The 5,493-nt window shown below is 46.1% G+C and overlaps 1 pseudogene; it reads left to right on the forward strand.

Annotated features, from left to right (window-relative positions):
* The first annotated feature begins 1,359 nt into the window (after positions 1 to 1,359).
* On the forward strand, positions 1,360 to 2,452 carry LOC143385755 (poly(rC)-binding protein 2 pseudogene; annotated as a pseudogene).
* The last annotated feature ends 3,041 nt before the right edge of the window (positions 2,453 to 5,493 follow it).

The raw sequence follows: 5,493 nt of genomic DNA on the forward strand, positions 1-5,493 counted from the left end.
GAGCCACATCCCCAGCCCCTATTTTGTATTTTATTTTGAAACAGGGTCTTGCTAAATTGCTTAGTGACTCACTTTTTTGCTTAGGCTGGCTTGATCTCTTGATCCTCCTGCCTCAGCTGCTGGGAATACAGGGGTGTGCTGCTGTGCCCAGCACACCTAGGATATTTGCAGCAAAAGCAGCACACCTAGGATATTTGCAGCAAAAGTAGCATCCAGGAGAATCTCTGCTGCCCCAGGTCTTTTCTCCTTGTCCTACCCCTTCTTCTCTATCTCCTCCTCCTCTGCCTCCACTGCCTACTCCTCCATCTCCTCTTTCTGTGTCTTTACCCCCTCCTCCTATAACTCCTCCTGCTCCAACCCCTCCCCCTCTCCCTTCACCCCTCTAACTCCTCCAAACTACTTCCTCTACCTCAACCCCTCCTCCTCCCCTCCTTCAATACCTTTCTCCTCCACCTTCCCTCCTCTTCCTCCTCCCCCTCTTCTTCCTCCGTCCTCTCTTCCTGCTGTACTCCTCATCTCTTGTCCACAATCTTCCTCCTTCTCCACCCTTTCTCTACCTCTATTTCTTTCTCCACCTCCTCCTCCACACCCTTCCTCCTCTATTTCCTCTTCTTACTCCTCTTCCATCACTTCCTCTTCCCCTCTTCTGCTCCCTCCAACACCTACCTCCTCCCCCTTTCTCCTCCATCCCCTTTTCTTTCCCTCCTCCACTTTCATGTCCTCTTCTTCCTCCTATATTTTCTCCTCCTCTGCCTCCACTCCATCTTTCTCCATCCCCTCCTCCTTATTTATGCCTCTCAGCCATACTCCCTCCTTCATCTCCACTATATTCTAAGCCTCCACTGCTTCCTGCGCCCCTACTTCATTCCCTTCTTTCTTCTCCTCCCACCTCCTCCTCCTACCTCCTCCCCTTCTCCATTCTTTATTCTCCATCTCCTATTCTTCCCCTCCTCTGCTCCCTTTTTCTTCCACCCCCTTTGTCTTCTTCCTTCATCCCTCATCTTCCTCTTTCTTTATCCCTCCACCCCTTCCTGCTCTCCCTTCTTTTTTGTACACTGCTTTCTTTTCTCCTTCATCCTCCTCCACCCCGTCTTCCTCTACTCCCTTTTTCTGCACTCCCTTTTTTCTTCCTGCCTTCCCATTTCTCCATCTTTTTCCTAATCCTGGCTCCTTCCTTCCCCATCCCTTCTTCCTTCTCGACCCCCCCTTCTTCTTTGTGCTCCTTTATTCTTCATTCCCAGTTCCTCCTTCTTTTTGCCCAATCTTTTTTTTTTTTTTCTTCAGTAGCCTTACAGCTGCAGATTTTGGCTTTTACCCCGACTAGTTACCAAAGTCTTGAACACTCAAAGTCCAATTCCTATAACTTTGTTCAACATGGACACCAGTGGGATTAAAGGATTAAATGTCACAGCATTCAGCTACTTATGCATATAAAGGAAGATGGCAGTATCTTTCTGAAAGGAGAATCAGTTAAGATGTGGGAGGAGAGTGCTGCATATATGAATGTTGTAGAGGGAATTGTGCTGGGAGAATGGACACATTGGCTGGACCCACTAATGCCAACTTCAAAGCTTTGTTATAATCATTGACAGACTGGAAGAGAACATCAGCAACTCTTTGAACCATAGCACACCTGCCAGTAGACACCAGTCACTATGAACCTGGTGGTCCCTGCTAGTCAGTGTGGCTCCCTCATTGGAAAACATGTTTATTAGATGAAGGAGATTTGACAGAGCACAGGGCTCAATCCCAGGTGACAAGGACATTCTCCCTAATGCAGCTGGGTGGGCCTTTGCTATTGCAGGCATTTCTCAATCCATCACTGAGTGTGTCAAACAGATGTGCATAGTCATGTTAGAGTCCCCCCACTGGGTTGCTCATCCCACACTGCCCAAGATGCCATCTTCTGCAGTCCTCTTTTCAGGGATCCAGGGCAGGTACAGCACAAGCAGCAACAGTGCACACTTTTCCCACAGCACCTCATCCATGTGCCTCAATCCTGATATAGAGAAACCCCTCTGGAGACCTGTGCCATTCAAGGACAGTCTGCCATTCCATAGCTAGCCTTGACCAAGTTGCACCAATTGGCAATGCAACACTCTCATTGTCCTGGGACACAATGATCACACGGGATTAAACAGCATTGATTCCAGCTCTTCAGATGTGAAAGGCTGTCCAGCAGGTTTACATGCACCTGGTCAGGCTACTCACAAACTCAGTGTCCCAAACAACTTGACTGGCTGCATAATCAGGTGTCAAGGCACCAAAACAAATGAGATCCTTCAGATGTCTGGAGCACAGGTGAATATTGTGAGCCCAGTGGAAGATCTACTGATAGCAGCTCACCGTCACTGAATCTGCTGCCAGCAGTAGCCTGGCTCAGAATCTCATCAAGCTCAGCCTTTCCTCAGAGAGAGGTGGCATGGGGAGCCATTGGAACAATGCAGACTGATCTCTTATCCCTTTCATCTGCTCACCGCCACTCATGATCCATCTGTTTAGTTTCTGAACAGTCATTCCAGGTTTTACATAGTTTGTAAATCTTAAGATTTTACACACTTTATTATCCACTCATGGTTGTTTAATATTATTTGTTCTAATTAGTTATATATGACAGCAGAATGTATTTCAATTTATTGTACACAAATGGAGCATACATTTTTATTTCCCTGGTTGTGCATGAAGTAGAGTCAAACCATTTGTGCAACCATACATGTATCTAGGGTAATGCTGCCCATCTTGTTCCACTACCTTTCCTATTTCCAGGTCCCCTCCATTCCTTTCACTCCCCTTTGACCAATCTGGGGTCTGAACCCAAGGGCACTAAACTGCTACAACACATCCCCAGTTGTTTTTAATATTTTATTTAGAGACAGGGTCTCCTTAAGTTAATTAGGGCATGTCTAAGTTTCTGAGGCTAGCTTTGAAGTCTCAGTCCTTTTGCCTTAGTCTCCTGAGACACTATGGATTACAGGCATGAGACATTCACTATGTCCCACTGAAATAATTCATTTTTTAGATTCTCCATTTAGTATGAATCTAAACATCCATATGTCCCCATCCAAATAAAGGTCAGTGGGCCCTGGGCTGGCTGCCCTCTCTCACTGCTCTTCTCTACCTCTGCCTGGAGATAAGCTTAGTGCCAATTCTTTCTGTCATTCCTTATAGTTTAACCATAAATGAAGAAGCAGAATTTTACTTGGTTTTGTCTTATTTGAATTTTGAATAACTCAATGTTATCATTAGTGTGCTATCTCTGTGGTGCTATAACTTGTATTGTGTGGATTCTCTGCCTCAGTTGGCTAGACTCCTAGTGCTGTCTCAGGCTGTGGGTCTTTCAGATCTTTCCTTTTTTAAGAGCCTCACTTTTTTCCAGTTTAACTTTTTAATCTTGATAATGTCATTCTTTTAAAAAATTTGGCCCCCAAGTGCACACACTTCATAAATATTGTAGACATTGGAAAAACATTGTCAGATTATAGATTATGGATGAATTCAAATTACTAGAAAATTCCAGTGCAATGTCTGGATGAGCTCTGACTATTCATATATGTGCATTTATGTCTTACACCTGTCTATCCTGGTTTATTTCATATCACCATATATTTCTTTTTTACTGAATATCATTTGCATGAGCAATTTTCTGTGTATTTCTATGTTCTTGGAAAGGTTTTCAGTAATTTTCTCATGTTTATTCATTTGTGAGGACATTTCTTTTTCCATTTAATATTTTCTTTGTGTGAATTTATTTTCCTTTGTAAATACTGCAGGCATTTGCCCTGAGGTAGAGCAGTCATCTTGCACCCTGTTGCAGTTTCATGAAGGAGCCTCATTTTTAATAGATTTGAGTGTATCACTCTCTACTTTTGGATTTCCTTTATCTTCTCATTAAGAAAACCTATAAGACAGGGGGCATGGTGGGTTTTGAGAGATAAATCCTTAGGTGTCCCCTCCTGGACACAGGAAACGAGCTCTCCTGGGGTCACATTTCAGCAGTCAGAGTGTGGCTGTCAACATGGAAATGTGTTGACCCCTCTGTGTGTGGGTATTCATTCTGAACTGTGAGTGAGGCAGGCTCCTCATCTGAGCTGGTTCAAGTGTTTTCTTTTGCTTTCACTGAGTTCTTTTTATTATTGTCATGCAACTAGTTTTTCATGCACTTAATACTCGTATTTCCTGATTGTCTTTATATTTTTCTGTTTGAAAATGAGTTGACAGAGTAAAAGTGTGAGCAGGCCTTGCCCATGAAGCCCTGGCCTCTTCCCAAGTGATTTATGCCTGGCTCCCTCCTTCCCAGTCAGGCCTGACCAGGCACACACCTTCTCTTAGGTCAGGGTAGGCTGCCTTGGAACCAAGGCTGTAATTCCTCACATATGCCTGGGACTCTGTGCCCAGAAGAATTTCCTAGCCAACAGGGCCTGCTTTGGAAAGCCAGGCTCAGCTCTGCATAAATGGAAATGTCCCCCTGGTGGGGCAGGTCCCCTTGCAGGGAGGAAGTCCTGCCTGAAAAGGGCTTTTGCCAATACCTTGTCTTCCTGGCCTATGTACTCAGGAGCGTGGTGCATCTCCTGTCAGTCAGGGCCCCAGAGTGTGCATATTTGGGCTGGGGTGAGAGAGGGGTCTTGTGGAGCTCTGGCAGTCAGCAGGCAGCTGGTGGGAGGGGGTTGCCTTCCACAGCCTCAGACGCGGGCATCTCTCACCCTGTGGAGCTCAGAATCCATCTCCAGGACTGTGTCTTCTCTGCTGTGTGAGGCCCAAGTGGCTCTGGCTCACATTTGTCTCCGTGTGACCTGCAGGTGCTATGAGGTCCACAGGAAGGAATTCTGGACTCCCCAGAAGGCAGAAAATGGTGAGTGTGTGGGGCAGGTCTGGTCAGGTGGGATGTAGGCTTTTTAGAAGTGGTGAACCAAGTGTGGCTGCCCTCTGGCCTCCCACTGTCAGCTCTATAGTCACCCAAGAGTACCTGAGTCAGATGCTGCTTTATTTCAGCCCTTGCTTCCTTCAGGCCATGGTGTAGGTTGGTCCAGGTCTGGCAGCCACTTTGGTAGAACCCTCTCTTCCCAGCTTGACCCCAGCCCTAGGTTCTCAGTGTGAAGTAAAGGCAGCGGGTCTCATGGGATCCTGCCTCAGGTGTGGGGCTCATGTGTGGAAGATGCTGGCCTGGGGGTCTGTGTTCCTCCTTCTGCCCAGGAGTTACCCTGCTTTCCCCAAAGTAGCCCATTCCTGGGTCATCAGTTGATCCTTAATATATCAGCCCTCTCCTCACATTTCCAGACTCTACCTTGCCATCCAGCGCACAGCATCATCAACTCTTTGATCCTCACACTACATTTATGTGGGCACAGCTTCAAAGATGTTTTCTGTTTGTGAATTTGCCATGTGATGAAAGCAGAGATCAGCCACCTGGAATTCCACTGGTAAAATACTTTGTGCCTCTCTTCATTTATCTTCTGTAGGCACAGATAATGTAATAAGTTTGTGTTGAAATTCCAC

Source organism: Callospermophilus lateralis, unplaced genomic scaffold (genome assembly GCF_048772815.1).
Source record: "Callospermophilus lateralis isolate mCalLat2 unplaced genomic scaffold, mCalLat2.hap1 Scaffold_1712, whole genome shotgun sequence".
In the NCBI taxonomy this organism is placed as follows: Eukaryota; Metazoa; Chordata; class Mammalia; order Rodentia; family Sciuridae; genus Callospermophilus; species Callospermophilus lateralis.